Here is a 25386-nt window from a genome sequence, read left to right as displayed (position 1 = left end):
CTCTCTCTCTCCTCCTCCTCTCTATTAAACATAATGTTTAGCCTAGAGTCAGGAAGACCTGAGTTCAAATTCACCTCAGATATTACTACGTATGTGACCCTGGGTAAGCTACTTAACCTCTTCCTCAGTTTGCTTATCTATAAAATGGGAATAATGATAGCACCTACTCACAGGGTTGTTGTAAAGACTAAGATAAAAATTGTAAAGAGCTTAGCACATGAATGGTCCATAGCAAATGCTATATAAATGCTAATTATTCTAATAATATTTATATACACATAGTAAAAGTAAATTAAGAGAGGGAAGGCAACAGATCTCAGAGGGATGGTGAAGATAGGAATCATGATTAGTTCTAATCCACAAACCTCTTTATTTATCAGTACTAAATATTTTTGTTATTTCTCTCCTTCCCTTATATTCAATTGAGTTCAACATTTATTAAGCAACTGCTGTGTGTAGAAAAGATTTTGATGCTCTTTGAGTGAAACAATATGATTAGGATATGATTTTCATATTAGAATAGTACAACACTGGACATGATATTCATGTTGAGCTCAATCCTATGGACAGTCTGGCTATATGTTCATGTAGCAGATAGGGTTGTGATTCTTCGTCTTTTAAGGCTAATAAGGGTGGATCGATTTGTTGGGGACTATGATAAAAGATAATTAAGGAAATAATTTTTTAAAAGAGGCAAGGTATTTGAAAAGCTCACTAGAGAACTATCTAATAGACTTCCTAATTAAATGCCATCTACCGTCAGATGGTCTGGGCCAGTCATTTTAAAATGCTAAATGTTATTCTCTTTTTTGCAACTCTGGGAAAAATCACCTCTTTCCCTACCTCTCATATGCTTTACTTATATTTGCAAATTCTCCCAGTTTAATTTATACACACACCATTAGTTAGATTCACACAAATATTATTTGCTGAAAAGTACAAGAGATGAGTAAGTCAAAAACAAAGAAAAATAAGTTGTAAGAAAATTATTCCATTTGGAAACCACTTAAATACCCCTATCCAAAAAATGATAAATAATAGTTTATTGTCTAGTATTGCAATGTCAACATTTTGTTCCAAGACTCAAATGGATTTGTGATCTCATTGAAATGAGTATTTCTTCAAAAAATACAGATCCTGTTCTCCTCATCCCACATGATTCTCATCCTTATCTTTGCACAATTCAATATGGGGGGGGGAGGGCGCATTCAATGTATTGAGATTCTTCCTTAAGTGTTTTCATGTTGCATGTAGATACCAGTAGACAAAGAAAGCTTTTTAAAGGCTGTCCCTTGCTCTTCCTACATAATCAGCCCATTTTATTAAAAATTATTTTTTAATCATGCATAGCTTTTTATCACATCCTTTACCTTGATTCTCCTGCCCAATTCTTTATTTTCATTGGGTTGCAGCCTGTTAATGACCACCATACACCTCTCCATTGCCCTTTGAGTGACCTTCAGTTTCAGTTTTTTGAGAGTATATTTTACATTACTGCCAAATTTATATTTACAAAATTTCTATGTATATGTATATGAGGCTGCTCAAGACCAACTTGGGTCAATTCATAACAAAGGGGATAAAAACTACCTTTAGTAAATTCATTAATTAGGGCTCTTCTTTTATAATTTCATTATGAAAGATAGCTCATGAAATTTTTATTAATTCATTTAAATTGAATTTTTAAATCAATGAAATTCAATTTAATGAATTCAAGAAACATTTATTATTTTTTTTTTGCTTTGTACAGAGCACTCTGCTAAGCATTGAGATTTTTTCTGAAGCAAAGGAATATAATTCGTGTACTCATAGATCTTACACCTTAGCAATGCTCTCATCCACTGTCTCTTCACAACAGCCTAGTGACAAAGTGCAGATAATCCATCTTGCAGGTGAAGAGCTGAGAATCCTAATACAATTAAAACTAACTTTTCCAGTATCGCATATCCAAAGACTAGAACTCTTTGATGAAGCTTTCCCTTACATTATTCCCTACCCGCAAGGTAGAAATTTTTTCTCTTCAAACTTCGCATAACATTTTGTACCCTTCTCTTCTACATGTATATATTATTTTGTCTTATAATTATCTTTATATGTCACATTCTCCTGCCTGAGTGTGAGCTCCATGAGTGTAGGTTCTTTGCCTTATGAGTGAGTCTCAAAGAGTCATTTATATAAAATGTTAATAAATGCTTAGTGAGTCAAAATGATTTGAATGCTGGCTCTGAGCCCAGTGCCCTTTATAGCACATTTGTCATGCCTATATGAAACAATCATCCTGTGGAAACACGGAGGGAAAGTAAGAAGCTAAGCTAAGAAATATGAGTACAATTCAAATGTAGTAATAGATACTGCTAAATTATTTCATTTGTAAATTGAATAAGATCTATGAAGCATTAGGAAGTTTCACTATGTATAGGTGAATCATAAAGGAAAAGACCCTTCTGTAATCCAAGTATGTCTGTACCTGAGCATTTCAAAGGCTCCATGATCTCACTGAAGTTTATATTCTATCTGTGAGGCAGATAACTATCTACTCCTATTCTAAGCCATTTTTGTCCTATTCACCATACAGGTGGACCATACAGGAACTATCCAAAGTACTAGAGGACTTCTAGTATGGTACATTGGAAAGATCACTGGTGTAGTGTCAGAGGACTCTAAATCTTGCTTCTGTCAATACCTGTAAGACCTTAAGTAATTCCATAACTCTCTGGGCCTAGGTTTCCTCATTTGTAAAATGTGGGGTTGGGTTAAATTAGCTAAATCTAGATGCTAGATGATCACAAACTACCTTCCAACTCTAAATATATGGTCTGATAACAATTAGCATTTTTACAGTGCTTTAAAATTTACAAAATACTTTAAATATGTCATTTTATTTGATCTTTGCAACAACTCTGTGAGGTAGATTTTATTATTATCCCCATTTTGTGTAAAAAAATGTGACTTAGAGGGGTTAAATGACTTGCCCCAGGACACACAACTAGCAAGTGGCTGAGGGAGAATTCGAACTCAGGTCTTCCTGACTCTAAGTTCAAATTCTTTTCATCATAGCACTTACCTCTTATATGGTCCTCTGTATCTTATGATTCATAAGTACCAGTACAATACTCAGGTCTCCCAACCATTATTCCTTATCCTTTCCTGATCACCTTGGCAATGTACTACAAACTATTTGCACCCACTATACATTCTTGCTTCTGTTTAATTACTAAAAATAATGTTTGCACCATAAATGATAGCAAAGATAACTAACAGGAAGTTTATAGCCAAGAGGAATATGGAGATAATGAGGAGAAATCACCTAGTAACCCTGTATAAAATCAAGTCACCTGGTACATATGAACTATAGCTACTGGTACTGAAAGAACTTCTAGGTAAGATCTATCCATTTGAAAGACCATAGAAAATGGAGAGGCAGCACCAAATTGGAGAGGGCAAATACATGATTCTCAAAAAAGGGAAGACATCAGAATCTGAAACTATAAGCCAGGAAGTCTATATCATCAGTGGGAAAATTCTAGAACCATCAGTAATCATTAAAGAGATGGTTAGTAAACACCTAGAAAGAAAAAAATAATGTCATAAAGAGCCAGCATGACTTAATCAAGAACAGGTCATGCCAGACTAAACCCATTTCCTTTTTTTTGACAGTATTCCTAAAGCAGTAGATTGGGGATGCTATGGATATAATGATGTAGTTTATCTAGATTTTAGCACAGCTTTTGTTATGATACTTCACACTATTCTTGTGGAGAAATTGTATACATTAGATTAGATGACATTACAATGAGATTCAAAATTGGCTGGATTAAAAGAATGATTGTTAGATATTCTTCAGTTGCACTGGCTATATGTGAACCACATGGCAGATTTTCCAGTGAAGGACCCCAGGGATTTGAGGTTGGTTCTGTGCTGTGCCACTTTTTTTTTTTATCAATGACTTAGATAAAGGAATAGATGGCCCTGTCAGCATATTTGCAGAAGACAGAAACCAGGAGGGACAGTTAATGTAGGGTATAACAAAATCAGGACCAAAAAGATTTTGACAGGCTAGAGAATTAGGCTGAACTTTTTTTAATGAAATGAAATAGGAAAAATTAGCCTTTAATGTAGGAACAAAAAAATCAACTTCACAAGTAGGACATGGGGGAGGTACAAAAAATATTAGTTGTTTGAAAAAACAGCTGAGGGTTTAGTGGAATGTGAGTGCAAAATGAGTCAGCAATATCATATGACAATCAAAAAAGCTGAATATGATCTTATGTTCTGATCTTCAGTGCATATAGCTGTACCAAATCTAAAACTGTATTATAAAGCAGCAATCATCAAAACTTCAAGAAATAGAGTGGTGGATCAGTTATACAAGACATAGCAGTCAATACTATAGTAATTTACTGTTTGGTAAACCCAAAGACTTCAGCTTCTGGGATAAGAACTTACTATCTGACAAAAATTTCTGGGAAAACTGGAAATGGTATGGCAGAAAGTAGCATAGACCAACATCTTACACTGTATACCAAGATAAGGTCAAAGTGGGTACATGATTTAGACATAAAGGGTGAAACTATAAGCAAATTAGGAGAGGAAGAAAGAGTTTACCTGTCCTATCTATGGAGAAAGGAAGGAATTTATGACCAAACAAGAAATACAGAATGCTATGAAATGCAAAATGGATAATTTTGATGATATTCAATTAAAAAAGTTTTGCTCAAACAAAGACAATGCACCAAGATTAGAAGGGGATCAGAAAGCTGGGAAACAAGTCTTACAGCCAGTGTCTCTGATAAAGACCTCATTTGTAAAATATATGAGAACTAAGTCAAATCTATAAGAATACAGTCATTCCCCAACTGATAAAGGGTTAAAGGATATGAACAGGTGGTTTTCAGAAGAAGAAATTAAAGTTATCTATAGTCATATGAAAAAATGCTCTAAATCACTATTGATTAGAGAAATTCAAATTAAAACAACTCTGAGGTACATCACACCTATCAGCCTGGCTAACATGACAAAACAGGAAAATGATAAATGTTGGAGAAGATGTGGGAAAATTGAAAAACTAATGCATTGTTGATGGAGTTGTGAATTGATCCAACGATTCTGGAGAGCAATTTTGAACTATGCCCAAAGGGCATAAAACTGTGCATACACCTTGATCAAGCAATTCTACACTAGGTCTGCATTTCAAAGAGATCATAAAAAGGGAAAAGAACCCAAATGTACAAAAATATTTAGCAGCTCTTTTTGTGGTGGCCAGGAATTGGAAATTAAGGGTATACCTATCAATTACATAATGGCTGAACAAGTTGTGGTATACAAATGCAATAGAATACTATTGTTTCATAAGAAATCATGAGCAGGTGGACTTCAGAAAAACCTGAAAAGATTGGTATGAATTGATACTAAGGGAAGTGAGCAGAACCAAGAGAACACTATACACAGTAACAGCATCATTGTGCTGTAACTGACTTTGTAAGGCTTACCTTTGTGAGCAATGCCAAAGACAATCCAAAAGACTCATGAGGAAAATGCTATCCACAGCCAGAGAAAGAACCATGGAGTATGAATGCAGATCAAAGCATGCTATTTCTCTTTCTTTAGTTGGTTTTGTTTTGTCTTCTTATGGTTTTTCCCTTTTGTTTTGATTCTTCTTTCGCAACATGGCTAATTTGAAAAATGTTTAATATGATCATACAAGTATAGCCTATATCAGATTGCATGTTGTCTTGGTGGGGGGATCTAGAACTCAAAATCTTATAAAAGTGAATGTTGAAAACTAAAAATAAAGAAAAAAATTAAGAAAAGAGAGAGAGGCATAGTTTCCAGGAATAGGGAAAACATTTGTAACCCTCTTCAAGATTCCTATAATATCACTCTGAGCCACACTCTTTATCTGAGGACTTGCCTCAAATTTCACCGAAAAAAAATGCAGCCATTTATTATAATCTTCCCTGCTCTTTTCTTCCATATCTCACATCACTCACTCAGATGTCATCACCCTGCTATCTCCTCTTGTCTAACTCAAGAGGTGTTCCTTTTCCTTGTCAAGGCATCTTTAATCATATCCCATCCCATCTTCATCAGCATTTTGCCTACTTAGGGAGTGAGTCAGTCAATAAACACTGTTAAGTGCCTACTATGTGCCAGACACTCTACTAGTTGCTGGGGATACAAAGAAAGGCAAAAGAAAGTTCCTACTCTCAAGAAGCTCATAGTCTAATGGAGGATGCAACATTAAAATAACTGTACAAGTGAGCATAAACTCACCTAACCGACTTTACCTAACTAACATCCCATCCGACCAACCCCAAACATCTTGTCATCTCCCTGAACTCATACTCCTGGCAACATGCTCTACTATTTTCTAATACTTTCTGCCTAGGAATAGGAATCAAATCAAAACTTCCACTGCTTCTGGAAAGGATGTGATAGCTGACTGACATATAACTCTACTCATCACCCCTGTCACTCTCCAGAACAAAACTTCCTTCCCTGACTATCCTCTCCTATATAACTTATCTCCTCATATTAAAATTCAAGTTCCTTGAGGGCATTTGTATTTTTATTCTCAGTATAGTACCTGGTATGTGGTAGTTACTTAATAATGTACCTAAGTTCATTCAATCACTAGTAAAAGGAACATAGGTGAGGAGACTCCAAGTCTCAATGCACAATATCATTGGGAGAGTTTCCTTTTGAGGAGCTCCCTACATTGCTAAAATCATAAATCTACTTAAAAATGTATTCATATATGAAGGCATACCTGAATATCTTTGTTTGAAAAGAGTTTTTTAGCTTTTTATTTTTTTAATCAACAAATGTACTCTGTAGGATCTTTTATTTCATGTACTTTTCATTCATCTGTGTTACTAAACACATCGTACTACATACATGATCAGCCTTTGCAAGGTCTTTCCCTATTCCATTTTCATACTGTTATCAAAGATGGCTTTGACATATACTTATGGAAATGTATATATATATATATATATATATATATTTTTTTTTATATGTATATATGCGTATATGTATATAGATATGTGTATATGTGTGTGTGTTTCTGAAATTAGGTATATAGGTCCATAGATTTTGATGTTAACTTGATTGTCTTTTTTAAAGTAACAAAACCATCCAAGATTTTTTCCATCTTCTGATGACTCCTCCTTCTGGAGTTATAAAATAATCTCTTAATATTTTCAAGATGATACCACAATCAAAATAGATTTCCTAAATATGTATTTCTTTCTGGTCTAGCCATACTTTCCAATTTTGTCTTAAGCACTATATCAATTTCTGTATATAATATAGCAGTGGCTGAGTTGTAAGGGTTCAAATCTGGTGTTTCACTAGTAATGAAAATTAGCCAATATGGAAAATCAGATAATTTCTTCTATTTTCATTTATTTGTTATACATCTGCCATTTTCTTCTATGAAATATCTCAGAATTATGTGGCTCAGTTGTATCTCACATCATGTTTTTGTAGATTTGTTTTCACTTCCATTGTTTTTTTGTATGTTTGCTACTGATAAGGCAATAATTCTATTCTATTTTCTTTCCTAGTCAGAGATATAACCAATGTAGGTGACTAGGGCTTTGCTTCAGGGTGTGTGTTAATAGTGGCTTGGCAGAACTTGTTCTTTGCAACTTAGAAACAGGAATAATTATTTATAATAACCAACTGCTAGATGATGTTGGTTTTCCCACCCTCAATTCCTGACATCCATGCCCCAGTTGTACTCCTTACCAGCTGCCTACCCCCATTAGGATGAATTTTGCATCATCCATGGTATGGTTTATAGTGCTTGCCCCATATACAAAAATTAATAATTATATCTTTGTTTATAGTTTCTTACAAATAAATATATATTTTAAACTAGTATCACCATTGTCTGCCATTTTGCTCTCTTTGACAAGGAGTTCAAATATTTGCCGTTAAGGCTGTTTCTTGCTAAGGCTGTTTTCCCCATGAGAATTGCTTTATTTTGGTCAATTTTTTTCAGGAAATGGTGATCAACATTAATGTCATTGCATTTTTATAATTTTATCTTGTGTTTTGGACATTAATAGCCTATTTTAGGAGTGAGGAACCTGTGGCCTCGAACCCACATGTGGCCCTCTAGTTCCTAAAGTGCAGCCCTTTGACTAAATCCAAACTTCACAGAACAAACATCCTTATAAAATTATTTGTTCTGTAAACTTGGACTCCGTCAGAAGGCCACACCCAAGGACCTCGAAGGCTGCCTGAAGGCCACAGGTTCCTCATCCCTGGCCTATTTTAATGAATCGGCGGCTGTTTCATTGTTCACATGTAGTGAGATCATCAATCTAGACCTCAATCTAGACCAACTTTATTTGTTACAGCTGAGGAACTTGAAAGGCAGGAAAGTTAAATGAGTAGCTCAAGGTCCCATAGATAATAAATAGCAGAGCTAGGATATGAACCTAGATCCTTTCATTTTAGAGCCAGCTTATCCACTTTCCCCTTTCTTTAATTTGATAAAAATTTTACCTTTGCTTTAACTAATCAATGTTCTGACAGCAAGCCAACCAATGATTTTGGTAGATCAGGAACATGTTGTTCCTATCTACTAAGATGTACTTATTTTCTGTGTGTGTGTGTGTGTGTGTGGTGTGTGTGTGTGTGTGTGTGGTATGATATGTGATTATCAGCTATGCATCTTCTAACTCTCTGCAACTAATAAAACAGCAATAACATGAATTTTATATATCTGTCTATCTACAGGAGAGTTCTGCATGTGGCTATAAGGATATACACTTTCAGACATTTAAGTTTGCAAACCTTAAACCTTATTTTCCAACCTATTTCCTTGCACCTCAGCCTCTCATACATTTTCTGTCAATAAGGGCACCAAAAATGAAGTAACATGTCAACTTGGTTTCCAGGATCCTATCCAGTTCTTCTGACAACTTCTTTATCTCTTTACCCCATACAATAGGTATTGGTGCTTAATCTGTGATAATCTTCATGATGATCTTTTATAAAAAATGTTATTAGACTTATGATGATATCAAAATGAGAAGACTAAGCATCTTATGAAATGTTTCTTGTTGCCTTTGGGCACATTACAAAACCAACTCTGCCAACTTCTTTTTTGCCTCTCAAAGAAAAAACTGTGAGCAATCCATTCTTCCAGGTGCAACTACCTCCTGTCTCATGGTTATGTTTATCATGAGAATATTAATATTTATGTTCCATTTTCCAAATTTTTGTTGGCAATTGGACAAAGACTTGACATTTAGAGTACTTGCAATTAATGTTTATAGATAATTTAAAATGTGTGATTTTTAGTTTTCTTTGCCCTATTTTTATCACTTCTTTATCACTACTGTTGAACTAAGATGGGATAACAAAATATTAGGGCCCATTTTTTTATCTTTTATTAATTTTTTCTTTTCATGGTTTGCCATGATCAAAGCATTTATCACCTCATAATGTTCCTACTCAGGGAGAGCTTTTGTGTTCAGGAAGGCTGTCACTAAGGCGGAAGACCAAATTTCTCACTGGGACTATATATGAAGCCTTCCCATTATGGTGGAAACTCCCAGAGTCCACTTGCATAGCTTCTGAGAACCCAAGGTCACCTAGAGGTCAATGTAACATCTTTAATGTATCTAACCTATTCCAAAACCCCCACAATGTAATATGGTTCAATGTGTTACTGAGATAACCATCCAAAGGGATTTCACTGTCTATATTAGTGACTTAATCTCTAATTTAGGTCTGTGAGACATCCCATTTCTTTCTGGGTTTGACTAAGGTATTCTAATCTGTCCTCACACCAGCAGGTTTAAGTTCCCATAGATAGGCCACTACCGCACAGCTAAATTCAAATTTCCTCAAGGCTCCTAAGGGAAATACTGATACAAGCATATACACTTCCCACACTTACTACTGTAGCTCATGAGTCCTCAACAAATGTTTTGTTTGTATACAAAAGACCCTTGGTAAAGCAAGGCATTCACACAGTATGAGATTTGTATAACAAGCCATTTACAATGACACTTTTAGATCTCAGACATAGCTATTTACTTATTAATAAATTAAAAGAATTAAGTATATTATAGATGCAACAATTTTAAAGTAAATATAAATAAGAAATATATAATACATACATAAAATGAGATTATATTCTTCTACCAATGCACTCAATATTTATAACGCAATGTGGGCACACTTGGCGTAAGAACACATAAGGAGGAAAATAAATATATTTCAGGAAACTCATAGCTCTGATTGTAGGATTATCCGCCATTTGGGAACATCTGAACCACAAAAATTGTTCCTATTCTTACTGCTTGGCCATTAATCTTTACCAGTCTTTACATGGAGAATGTTTCTTTTCTTCTTTAACTACCTCTTTAACTTAACTAACCCCCTTAAAGGACATGTTAGCTCTTAGTGTATATAGCACTTCTCTCCAAGCCAGAAAAGTTGATAGTATAATATAATGTAGTATCATATGATATGATGTGATGTGATGTGATGTAATATAATATAATGTGATGTAATATAATATAATATAATATAATATAATATAATATAATAATGTAATGTAATGTAAGTAATGTAATGTAATATAATATAATATAATATATATAATATATATATATAATATAATATAATATAATATAATATAATATAATATAATATAATATAATGTAATATAATGTAATGTAATATAACATAATATAATGTAATAGAACATAATGCAATGTAATGTAATATAATATATGATATGATACGATATGATGTGATGTAATATAATATAATATAATGTATTGTAATGTAATATAATAAAATATAATACAATACAATATAATATAATATAATATAATATAATATAATATAATATAATATAATATAATATAATTTAATGTAATGTAATGTAATGTAATGTAATGCAATGTAATGTATATATATAATGTAATATAACTATATAATGTAGTATAAATAATGCAATGTAATGTAATATAATATATGATATGATATGATATTAATATAACATAATGTGATGTAATATAATATAATATAATGTAGTGTAGTGTAATATAATATAATATAATATAATACAATATAATATAATGTATAATATATAATATAATACAATATAATATAATGTCATTACATTAATGCAATATATAATATAATATAATGTAATATAATACAATAATATAATATAATATAATGTGATGTAATATAATATAATATAATATGATGTAATGTAATGCAATATATAATATAATATAATGTAACATAACATAATGCAATATAATATAATATAATATAATATAATATAATATAATATAATATAATGTAATGTAATGTAATGTAATATAATATAATATAATGTAATATAACATAATATAATGTAATATAACATAATGCAATGTAATGTAATATAATATATGATATGATATGATGTGATGTAATATAATGTGATGTAATACAATATAATATAATGTATTGTAATGTAATATAATAAAATATAATACAATACAATATAATATAATATAATGTAATATAACATAATATAATGTAGTATAACATAATGCAATGTAATGTAATATAATATATGATATGATATGATGTAATATAACATAATGTGATGTAATATAATATAATGTAGTGTAGTGTAGTGTAATATAATATAATATAATACAATATAATATAATGCAATATATAATGCAATATATAATATAATATAATGTAATATAATATGTATAATCTGTATAATATATAATATAATACAATATAATATAATGCAATATATAATGTAATATATAATATAATATAATGTAATATAATATAATGTGATGTAATATAATATAATATAATGTAATGTAATGTAATGTAATGCAATGTAATGTAATATAATATAATGTAACATAACATGTAATATAACAATGTAATATAATATAATATAATGTGATATAATATAATATAATATAATATAATATAATATAATATAATACAATGTAATGTAATGTAATACAATGTAATGTAATGTAATGTTATATAATGTAATGTAATGTAATGTAATATAATGTAATATAACATAATATAACATGTAATATAACATAATATAATGTAATATAACATAATGCAATGTAATGTAATATAATATAATGTATTGTAATATAATATAATATAATATAATGCAATGTAATGTAATATAATATAATGTAATATAACACAATATAATGTAATATAACATAATGCAATGTAATATAATATAACATAACATACAATGCAACGTAACATGACGTAACATGATGTAACATAACGTGATGCGACGTGACATGACATAATGCAATATAATACAATACAATATAGTCTTATCCAATTGACTCCCTCTGGCCCATATAGACAAGACTGGCCATTTATTCACTTACCCAGGAACTATGCTTTTCAATAAGAATGGAGCTTATAGCAACCTATTTCAAGCTCACTCATTAAATCAGCTTACCACAGTACTTTACTTTCAAAACCTTCTATACTTTTCCCTCTCAAGGCAGAGGTGGCAGCAAAGAGCAACAAGCCCTCATGAAAAGCATCACCTTTTTCTACCATTAAATGGAAATGATTGACAATAGATGTCATGGGCACTCTTGGCCAATGAAATCATTTCTCTCCAACCAATCAGCAATTGCTTAGGAGAAGTCTTATCTTATTGGATAGCTCCTACCTGCTGTAAGCCCATTGAAGCAGCTGCTCGGCCCCTGCTGTCTCTTCCACTCTTCCTAGGATTCTGTTCTCCTGCAGTTGTCCTGGCAGCAATTCATGTTCAAATGGCTTAAATAAGAACTCTTTGAATCTCAGTGACTCACTGGTTAATTAAAAAGCCATAGTTCCACAAACTTCCCCTATTACTTAAAAGTCATGCCTCAGCTGTCAAATTTTTATGTGATTTCTAATGTTCTTAGTTTTATCCTCTTTAGTTATAAAACATGCATATGCAAATTAGCTGACACCTATTGTGCTTTTTTGTTCTGAAGTCTCCCAAAAGGCTTCAGTCTCTTTTCCCCATGATACTGTGTTTCTTCACACTCACATTTCTCTAGTTTTTCTTTAATAAAATATATTTTTCTCTCACATTTTATAACATTAAATTGTTCCTTCATAAGCAAAGGATCACACTACCTTGTTTATCATGAGTTCTGAGTCCTCAGATATACACAACAGATCACTTTCTCTCCAAAACTGTTCAAAATCCCATCTGAAAGCTGTTTCAGCACACACGTATTTAAGCAGTGTATTTTTTAATTAAAAAGTTATTTTTCCACTCATATTAGGCATCACAATGTTCATCCACAAAAGGGACAATATCTCACATTGTTTGAGAATCAAAAGCAATGTCTTCCTTTATAGAAAAACACATTTTCTTCCCTTCTCATCATTAACTGCTTCTTATGAAAAGGGCTTTAAAGAAATACTGTACCTTACTTACATCATGATGAAGCAACACAGCAGCCTAATAAGTAAAACCTGCATGTAGGCCCAAAGGACTGGTGCTCTCCCTCTTTGTCTCCAGTCAGGTTCTTCTCTTCTTATGCACATTGTGACCAGGATCAATCTTAAGGGAGCCTGATCTCTAATGAAAGAATTTAGGTTCTTTTTCTCACATTTTTTTTTACTCTTACACTCTTCACAGAACACACCAACATGGGGAACATTATTTACAGCTTAGGTTTGGCTCATGCACAGGTTCTCCCCAGTCAGGGAGTAGAAAGGTATTCAATGTATGGGAAAGGTATGGGAAAGCTATTTACTTCTTCCGTGAAAAAGTAATGCTTAACAACAACAACAACAACAAATAACCATAGCATGCACTGATGGAAAGATGTTTTAAAAGATTTTAGTAACTATGACTATTTTTATACTCTCCTGGGAGTCTGAGACAAAAACAAAAACCTCATCAAAATATAAAGCATTTTGGAGATAGTTGAACAGCCATTTTTACATTTCAACTCAGCTCTATCTTATCCAAACATTTCCTTCCATGTCTAAGTCTTTTGGCTAACAGCCAGGGTTTGACATCTTCTTCATGTTGGTTCATTCACCCTTTAGTGCAGAAGCTTCCCCTGATATCATTCAAGCTATAGCCGATGAAACAATGATCTCAGGAGCTCTGATCCTCTCAAACTAAAAACATTGCCTCCAAAACCAGACATGTTCGTCTTGAGATTGATATTCAGCCACATATGCTCAAAACATAAACATAAGAGGCAGCCACAGATCTAGACCCAAGCTTCCCAAGCCTCCATCCTCTAGTTGACATGTGGGAACAGTTATCATACTATTAGAGTAGAGGGGAGGACAATAGCCTTCTTTCTTCACTCTTCCATGGATAGACTTAAATATTCCTGACACGATCTACAGCTAGGAAGAGAGAGACTGGCCCTATTTATCATTCCCTTTTAAAGATCCATAAATCCCACACCCATAGTTCTTCCTGCTTACTAAAAAGGTTATTGCCACATCATCCCAAAGTGGAAGGCTCTTCAGCATTGAGTCACACATGTCCATGGAGTCCCTGGAAACCTCCAGGGGATGTCTATAATATGTTCTCTGGGATGGCCCTTATGAACCCATCCCTATCCACATTCCAACTTTCACTGATAGGGCCATGTAAGTAACTCAAATTATGGCCCTAGTATTAACTTTTTAAGTTACAAATCTATTCAGGACATGGGATATGGCCATTTTAGTATGCTTGTCACCTTTTAACCCAATTTGATTTTACATTTTTAGTAAAAAATTAACCTTTGGAATATTATTTCTATTTTCTACAGCCAAGGTACATACCATATTAATTTCTACATTCTTCCATTTTTTATTTCAAATAATTTAATAACCTAAGTATTAAGTTTTGGAGGCCACTTCTAGTATTTAACTTCATGAAAATTCTCTAGCTTCATGAAGTCCATTACCAACCAACCTATGCTGTGATGTAGGACCCTTTCAACATTAGCCCACAGATGTTGTTTTCATTGGTCCATGTTCCACAAGGGCCAACAACTGCCTTAGCCAACAAATGTTTGTGCTACACAATTAACTAAAAGGTATGCAAGTCAAATCAAGAAGCATTTATTATGTGATTGTCATACGCCAGTCACTGTCCCTGTCCTTAAGTAGCTTGCATTCTAATGGGGAAAGACAATAGAAAAAAGGAGCTGAAGGTGGGAGGGGCAAGAGATGAAGGTATCCAGCCAAGGGGACATTGTAGAGAAAGTCCAGAAGAGTCAGAAGTTTAGCCTGAAGAGGAATGAAGACATTGCTATTCTGGGCTTCCTCCTTAAAAATGGAGGTTCTACTTGGCACTTAAGGCGTCAAAGATTACACTATTGTTACTATTTTAACAATTATTACTTTTATTTTTTTTACTATTTTGATTTTGTTACAATTTTAATAATTTATGTTTACTATTTTATTACTATTATCATTACTACTGTTTTAGTAATTGAATTAGAGAACGGTTATGCCTTTAGTAGAAATAGAGAGATTACTATAGGACAGGGAGGAATAAATTTTGGGAAAAATAAACTTGATTTGTTATGGTTTGGGCATGCTATCTTTGGTGGGGGTACTGGTGAGACATGATTATAATCTTATAAACTTTTCCATTTCAATTTGCAGCAATATAATATTCCACACCCATTTTTAATAAGACATACATTTCTTGGGGGAAAAAAATAAAGGTCCTAGGAGGAACCAGCTAATCAGAGGAAGAGATCTAAGGAGAAGAGGGTACTTCTAATGTGGGAATTCCAGAGGTGAAGTGAGCTTCCAGGATGACAAGGTTTCTTAGATATCATAGTGAAAGTCTGGGAGCATCAGGAACACAGCCTGGAGATGAATGAACAAGTATGCATACTATAAGACCCCACTCTGTTTATTGTTTGATGATTACAACTAAGAGTTTGAAGTGGTAGAGTAGAGGGTCTGCTCCAACCTAGTGTCTCTCATGTATGTATTACAACCATAGAATATTGTTTCATAGATATATAACACCTTTCAAACCCTTTCACGGCTGGGCTCCTGGAAAGCTATCTAATGTTCTTACCAGAACCTTACTAGAATTCTTACCAAACCACAGATCACAAGCCCCCAATCATCTCTTAGTTTTTCTAGGGACCTGGAAGACATACAATTCAAAGCAAAATCACTTAATGAAACAGCCTAGTAATTAATAACAACAGACCATTCACTCTATAAACCTAGAGCTCATTCTCCCACAAATAGCCATATCTTTAGTAGGAAGAGTGGACATGCATAGGAATCATGCACAGAAAATACACATTTGGGGGACACATGTGACCAAGACACCAATGTGTAGAGTTTCACATATAAAGAACATGATGGACAATTCCTACTTCTGACACTGCAGGGCTGCTGGTGTCTTTGGTGATGTCGTCTTGTCATACTCCTACCCACCGCATATCATGTACATCCTAGGCATTAACACATCTGCACAGGATGCTCCATCTCCACTGCTTCTCATTGTTCTTTAACTGCTCTCAAACCACTGTGGACTCTACTTCAAATGAGGTAATCTCATTTAGTCTATAGGTCTCTTGGTAAATCATTTTCTGGGTTACAGCAGCATGAACAAAATAATAAATAAATTTGTCATTATGAGGCCTGGATTGAATCAAAGGCTGGAGCTTCTGTGTCTCTGCTTAACTTCATTTTGAAGGTAACTCAGGCTTTCACTAAAACCAGAATCCCAGGGTTTAACACGTGGACTTTTAAAAAGTTACCTTAAACTTACATTCAATGAAAAGTTGACCAGGTCTACATAAGGCCAGAAACTCAAGTTGATGATCAGGAAATCACTGATTGAATTGACCTTGTTGGATTAACTGCCAAGTTTTGCTATTCATTACCAAGTAAGACTAAGAAGCTACACTGAATGGTGTCAATGAAATCAATATTGACAGTTGTTGGTTTTGTTTGTTTTTAAACTCTGTTCCAAGTCCTGGCACCATTTCTTGTTTCTTCTAGTCATGTAATTCTCGCCAAAAATGAAAAATAATCAGGACTAAGCAAGGTCTAATAACATTAGGATTTATAGTTCAGAGTTAAGTCTTTGGGTTTGACCAATAAAGATGGCACCAAAGATGGAAAGTGAAGTTGCTATCATGACTACCACCTCTAGACAAACTGTAGGAGGCCCCGAAGGCCAAGATAGAAGTGTCGAAGGATGTCTATAGCCAAAAGAATAAGAAAACCCCAAATTCCCCCTTCCATTAAAGGGACCCCCAAAAAACTAGAGCTCTACAGGAGGTCCAAGTACCCTCAGCAAGGTACACTTAGGAGGAATAAACATCATTTATCCCCTGACCACTGAGTCCACTATGAAGAATAACTTATTAAACATTATAGATATTAAAGTCAACAAACATCTGATCAGTATGGCTGTAAAGAAGCTGCATGATATAATGTGGCTAAAGTAAACACAATCATCCCACTTGATGGAAAAAAGAAGACTTAGTTTTGCTTGCCCCAAATTACAATGCTTTGAACATTGTCAACAAAATTGTAAACAGTTAAGTCATGTCCAACTACTGGTGTGTGTGTGTGTGGCGGGGCGGGGGGGGGGGGTGTAGATGTAGGTGTGTGTGTGTGTACGTGCATGTGCATTCATTGTGGAGGGAAAGAGAAGGAAGAGAGAGAAAGAGAAGAGAAAAGGAAAATGGAGAGATAGAAAGGGCAGAGGGTAAAAGGAGAGAGTAAAGAGGGAAAGGGGAGAAGAGAACAGGAGAGAAAAAGAGAGAAGAGAAAAGAAGGCAGAAAGAGAAGACCATAGAGAAAGAATGAAAAAGAAAGAAAGCAGAAAGAGGAGAGAGCCAGAGAAGAATTTCAGGATCTATCTTCTTCCTTGACTCTACACAACCTACTCGAGCCGGGTGCCCTCATTCACCTGCTTCCCCTTGGAGATGGAAAGTGGAAGGCAACAAGCATTTTATTAAGGCCTTACTATATACCAGGTGCTATGCTAAGTACTTTACAAATATTATCTTATTTGATCCTCACAGAAACCTTGTGATGTAAATATAACAATCTCCATTTTACGGTTGAGAAAACTGAGGCAGACAGGTCAAATGACTTACCCACGGTCACACAGCTAGTAAGTATCTAAGGTAAAATAGCTCTTCCTGACTCCAGACTCAGCGCTCTATCCACAGTGCCACCTAGCCCAATAGAGATTCTGTCACAGAGCAATCTTTGGGATTTTGTGCCTTTCCTAATGCCAAAACACTTTTAAAAATGAACACACACATAAAAAACTCCATTGAGACCTCAGCTTTCCTCATTATAAAAGTTTTGGTTGCTTCAAATAAAAATGTTATTTTGCTCTATTGCCTTACTTTTAGCCTTTTAAAACTTTTTTTTTTCTAGTTCCTAATTATCTGACTGAAATCTGGACCTGCTACTTTACCTATTGAGTCTTGGCTACCTAATTCCTGACCCAGTGATGTCCCTGACCTCTGGTATTTTGTGAATGCCTTGGTTTTCGCCTGCTAGCATGGTTTCTGACATACAATTTCTGTGAGCTTTCACTCAAACATAGCACTGAGCTCTTCTACACTGGCCTATTTACTGACCTCATCTCACCTCACCTACACTCCTTAATCTAGCAGCCTCCTGATTTTCCAGACCCAGCTCTGGTCCCCACACACATGATCCCTTGCCTCAGAGTCAGGTTGCTAACTGAGCCCAAGAGGGTCCCATAAATGCTTCACTAAAGGAGGCTTAATAAAGTGTTCCTATTCAAACAGACAAAACTGCACACTGAGCATCAATAACCTAGGTAATACAGCACACAAAGTGAATTATTATGTGGAAGACTTAATTATTTAACATTTCCCTAAGAAGCATTTTTCTTCCCCCAGCCCACACTTCCGGACCTGTCAATACATGAATAAAAATCCTGGGAGAAAGATCAGCTTTGTTCACCACTAAGCAATAACAACTTGATAAGCTTTTCAGTGATTGCACATCTGATGATTCCAGAACACTGCCTCTAATGTAGAAAGGGAAACATCTATTATTTTCTTAATGGCGTATCATTTTAGGAGGCACCTGATATGTTGCTGTCTACTGCTCAGCCAGCTTCTTTGAAGGAGGATGGTCCCCTGCAGGGAGAAGTTTTGGAGATTCTGCTTAATCAAGATTTTCCCATCAAGGCTACGTGTCATACTCTGCAAGTCAGTCCCCCTCTCTTTTGGGGGGAGATGGCAATGGAAAAATAGTACCTGACAAAGGTTCTGTTGGCTCAAAATATTACATCTGCGGATTCCAAGGCTCTTTGTAAATGTTAAGAACCCTTTGCAGAGGTTCATGACTATGAGAGATAGTAGCGAATAGTAGACAGAATGTTTTGGAGTCAGAAGACTTGGGTTTGAATCTTCCAGCAGACATTACCTGAGGGAACTTGTGCAAATTACCTAACCTGTCTCAGTTCTCCCATCTATAAAGTAGGGACAAGAGTATAATTGGAGACTGGCCAGTGAGGGCCCCAGTCCTTTAGAGCAAAGGTGTGAAACTCACTGGAGTTTGCAGCAGGAACCAGATTAAAATGTAGTTGGACAATGTTAGATAGATAGATAAATAGATAGATGATAGATATATAGACAAATAGATGATGGATAAGTGAAAATGGAAGTGTCTGTTCCTCTTTGAGTTTGATATCACTGCTTTAGAGCATGCTCAGATTTATCTTGTGTTGCTTATAAAGATATGTACACCTATTTTCTGCTGGGTTCTAATCCAATAAGTAGAAGCTTGGTAAGCCTATTTCTAGCCATGAATACCTGAGGGTATGATATTGCAAGGTGATAAAGAGTCTTCTCTTTGGCTGAGTCCTAAAGACTGATGATTAAAGAGAGGCTGAGCCAGATCTGAGTGTGCATACAAAGAGACTGAGGAGAAAAACTTTCACTCTTTCCTATTTGCTTGTGAAGAGGATTGCTGTGAACTTCACAAGGGCAAGGAAAATTAAGGAAAAGTGGCTGCTTCCTCTGCCCCTCATACTTTGAGTCATCATATGTCTCTGGCCACAGGTTGCCTCTGTTAATTTTGTCTTTATTTTTCTTCATTTCAGGTGAATGATTATTTTGAGAAGAAAGTACCCAGATATCTGGGGGGAGGGAGGGAATCTATCAAAGTCATCAGAGGTATAATCAACAACCACAGACAATAGCGAATCTACTTGAACAGCAATGGCTAAAACAGAGGAAGTGCTTAAAGGTGTAGGGAGCAGGACAGTCCCCAGAGGACAATGACAGTTTCAGGATTCATTAACCCTGGTGATGGAGAGAAATGTTGATTACGGACTCTAAAGAGGCCCTGAGGCTGACAGCCTAGCAGAGAGCTACAGTACAGGGCACTACATGATGACTTCACAAAGGGTGAAAAGATCTTCTGGAGGGAGGAATTCAGAAAGACCCCTTGGCTACATGACTACACCAGTGCCTCACTCCCATTGTACATTAAGTTTGAAATGATCCTCCCCAGAAATATTGTGCATACAGGGGAAGACAACATTCTGATTTGAGGTGATTGTTTTTCTATTGTTTTCTGCTATACTTTCTCAGTAAATCATTTTTTTTCTGTAAAAAAATACTAATAGAGTTCTATTCTCTGATTAAAAATGGCGAGGATACCAGTTGGAAGTTCATGAGCAATATATGAGAAACCAGTATAATCTGTAAGATTACCCCTAAAATTCTGACAGAGGAATAGTTGATCTCCCTCTGGGAATTCAAGGTGATAGTGATAGGGGGAACTGGGACAGTGAACCCAAGGGGAAACGGAGGATGGAGGGGAAGGTGGGGGTCAATCACATCTAAGTTACAGGGTTATTGTAAAGATGAAATAATATGTGCAAAGTGTTATTATCAAAGAAATGGAGATGATCAATATTTTTACAATCAAAGGAATAAGTAGTAAAGTGACGTCTGCAGATACACGTGCAAGACAATCGAAAGACCATTATCACCATTAAGAATACCCAGTCCTTTCTTATAGCTGTCAATTCTCACCATAAGCTCAAGGACAGAATAAACAGCCCTAACAGGTGCTTTCCTTTATCCTTCAAAGCAGATAAAGTTCTGAGGAAGCAGAAGCAATGGGCACATTTGGAGGAGGAACATAAGTCTTTACAACAAGTGAGACAGATGCCACCTCTACAGCTTCGAGGAGAACACTGAAGCAGGAGGCAGACAAACTGGCTTCTTGCCTGCATCCACCATTAATTATCTAGCTTTGAGACCTTGGGCATATCACAGCTCAGAACCTTAAGTTCTTCATCTGTAAAGGCGGGGGTTGAATTAGATGGTCTCTAAGGCGCTTTCCAGCTTTAACATTCTCTGATTTTGTGAATTCATTATGAACAACTAGCAGCTTGCTCGATGTACCGTGAGGAAAGGTAGGAAGAAATGCTGACATCTGATGCTTGCAAGGTCACTCTTCTCAGGGAGCTTTTCAAACACATTGAAATAAAGGCACTGTTATTGATTCATAATGCATCTGGTCTGCAGCACCCACAACACTGCTAATGGCCAATCACCTATAATGCTACTGACCTCTGGATGTATTCTTGCTAGACTCCATGAGCTGCAGTCCATGCTGCTTAGTCTAGAGCTTTGTTGGTCTTATTTGACTCCTATACCACCTTTTACCCACAAATTAGCTTGATTCTCCTCCTTAATTTTTTTCTTCAATAACATCCCATTTTTTATCCTATTACCTCAGCCTCTTAATTGAAGTTCATAGAATTCTCCACTTTAGGATTTAGGCCAAAGAGCAGTAAAGAGACTTAGAGATTTCTAGTCCAATCTCCACATTTTACAGATTAAAAAACAGAGATCTAGAAAGGTCAAGTGATATGCCTGAAGGTCACACAGCCAGATGGAGCCAGGACTACAAACCCAAATCTTCTTATTCTCAATCCTGTGCTTTTGACATGGGGGGCAGTCCCCATGTAAAAATGCATTTCAGATTGGAGCTACTTGGCATTTTGCTGAAATTATTCGATACATGACAATTAAGTTTATGATAATGAATATAATTGATGTAGCACACTATTTCTTCACATTCTCTGGGTGATCCCTTTTCATGTAATTTTGTGCAAGATGGCAGAGGAGTGGGTTTCTAGTAATTCATCTGAAAAAATCTCAGGTTTTTAGTGGAATGCAAGCTCAATCAGTGTCAATAATGTCCTTTATTAGAAAAAGAAGTCAATTTGAGCTTAAGCTGTAATTATAGAAAAATAGTATGTGGAAAATGATAGTCTTTTATTTATTTAATTTCTAATTTATGGCCAAATTGATGGAATAAAACAAATATTTCCATAAGATAGCATAATAAAAAAGATGATTGCTCATGAAACTGCAAATCCATTATGTATAATTTGCTGTTCCATTTAAATATAAAATAAAGTTCTGTAAATTTCCTTTTTTTCCTTTGTCTTCTTCCCTCTCCCAACTGTAGAGATGGCTACCATTAAACACAAATAGGTGTGTGTGTATATATATATATATATATATATGTATGTATATGTATATGTGTGTATGTGTGTATGTATGTATATATAATCATTCTATACATGCTTCTATTTATCGGTTCTTTCTCTGGATACAAATTGCATCTTCCTCCATATGTCCTTTGTTGTTAATTTGTTTATTTATAATAGTCAAAATGACTTAGTCACTCAAAGTTGGTCTTAAAATAATATTGCCATTACTATGTATAATGTTCTCTTGGTTCTGCTGATTTTACTCTTCTTTATTTTGTGCAAGTCGATCAATGATTTTCTAAAATCGTCAAGCTCATCATTTCTTATAGTGCTGTACTATTCCATCAAAATCATATAACACCACTTGTTCAGCCATTCTCCAATTGATGGACATCCCTGTAACTTCCAGTTCTTTGCCACCACAGGAGAGAGCTACTTTAACATTTTTAGAACATATAGGTTCTTTTCTTTTTCCCTAATCATCTTTGGAAATAGACCTACTAGTGGTATTGTTAGGTCAAAGGTAATAGGTAGTTTAATAACTCTTTGGTCATAATTCCAGATTGCTCTCCAAAATGGTTGGAGGAGTTCACAATTTCACCAACAATGAATTAGTGTACCAATTTTTTCCACATCTCATCCAACATTTGTCATTTCCTCTTCTATCATTTTAGCCAATCTGGTAGGTGTAAAATGATATCTCAAGGTTGTTTTAATTTGCATTTCTCTAATCAATAATGATTGAGAGCATTTTTATATGTTGTTCTGATTTCTTCTTCAAAAAACTGCCTGTTCATATCCTTTGTTTATCAACTGGGGAATGACTCATATTCTTATAGATTCGACAATGTTTTTTTACATACATGAGAAGTGAGACCTTTATCTGAGAAATCGTCTATAAAATACCATCCTCCCCAATTTTCTGCTTTCCTTCTGATCTTGGCTACATTTGTTTTATTTGTACAGAACTTATTAATTGAATGTAATTGAAATTATCCTTTTTACACTTCATTGCTATCACTTGTTTATTCATAAGTTGTCCACCTATCCATAAGTCTGATAGGTAAAATGTTCCATGTTCTTCAAATTTTCTTGTCATGTATCTATCCATTTTGACCTTATCTTGGTATATGGGTCTATGCTCAATTTCTGCCACACTGCTTTCCAGTTTTCCCAATTTTTTTAACAAATAATGAATTCTTATGCCAAAATCTTAAATCTTTACACTTGTTAAATACAAAGTTACTATATTTATTTGCTGCTGTAAATTGTATGTCTACTCTGTCCCATTTATCTACCTTTCTATTCCTTAGCCAGTATCAGATAGCTTTGATAATTACTGCCTTACAATGTAGTTTAAGATCTGGTACTTCTAAGCCTCCTTCCCTTAGAATTTTTCATTAGTTTCTTTGATATCTTGACATTTTGTTATTGTTTTTCTAATTCAGTAAATTAATTTTTTGTCAATTTAATTGGCATGGCATTGTATATACAAATTAGGTTAGGTAAAATTTTGATTTTTACTATATTGGCCTTGCCTCCCCATGAACAACTAATATTTCTCCAATTATTTGAATCTAATTTTATTTGTATAAAAAGTGCGTGTGTGTGTTGTATGTGTGTGTGTTTGTGTGTGTTTGTGTGTGTATGTGTGTGTGTTTGTGTGTGTATGTGTGTGTGTGTGTGTATTGTTTATATTGCTCCTGCGATCATTTTGGCGAGTGATAATCTTAATGCACCCTGCCCTGAGAGTGTTCAGGTCTATGTGTCACATTCTAAGAAGGACATTGAAAATCTGGAGAACATCCATAGAAGGACAATCAGGAAGGGAAAGGGTCCTGCATTCATGCTATATGAGGACAGGATAAAGGAGTTCAGGATATTTAGCCTGGAAAAAAGAAGAGTGAGGTAGGGGAGGTAAGAAGGGGAGATACGATAACTGTCTTCAGGCATTTTAAGGGTTGTAATGTAGAAGAGAGATCAGAAGTATTGTTTGACCATAGAGGATAGGAATTGGAACGTTGTTGGAAGTTGTGAAGAGGAAAGATTTGGTTTGACTTAAAGAAAAAAAGAATTTCCAAACAGTTGTCTAAAAATTAAATGGGCTACATTAGTAAGTTGTGTGTTCCCCTCCTTTTTTAGAGGTCTTCAAGAATAAATGAGATGACTAATCATTTAAATATGTTGTTAAAGGAATTCTTGTTTAATTGTGATTTGAACTCTGTGGCCTGGATGATCCATTCTCAATATGAAATTCCTTAATTCTATGATGTTCTCCTTTTTTTCAACTAAAAGTGTGATTTTTCTCCTTACTAAAAGATTAGAGCGGATGTTAATGGGTATGGTTCTGGATATTAGCAGTCTGCTGCTATCCATGTATCTGCATGATGCCCCTTGAGCATTGTTTCTGAAGTGGATCACTTTGGAGGTAGAAGAACACCTGACAGGTTTTGACTATTTAGCTAACTTGGATCAGGAGGACTAGGTTATCAGTTGACAAGAATTTATTGAATGCCTACTGTGTGTAGTGCAGTGTAGTTGGTACATTTAGGTGACAGACTGTGACAAATATGTAGGTCATTTGTTTTCTTTCTGCTTTTCTGGGCATTGATTCAACACTGCCAATCATGAGTTCTGAATTTTACCCATTACTCTTGGCAATTCCTCTTGAATAGAATTCTAAATTGAGGTATAAAGTATGCTGGCATTGGTTAATCCCCACTTCTTTGGGTCAAATGCATTCTCAGTCATTTGTGGGGTTTAGTGACAGCTTTATTTTAAATACCTTTTACTAGCTAGATATGATGGAGCTAATATAATGCCTGTCTTACCAA

The sequence above is a fragment of the Trichosurus vulpecula genome, chromosome 2, assembly GCF_011100635.1.
Source record: "Trichosurus vulpecula isolate mTriVul1 chromosome 2, mTriVul1.pri, whole genome shotgun sequence".
NCBI lineage: Eukaryota > Metazoa > Chordata > Mammalia > Diprotodontia > Phalangeridae > Trichosurus > Trichosurus vulpecula.
The sequence above is the reverse complement of the archived record's forward strand: the minus strand, read 5'-3'. Positions refer to the sequence as shown.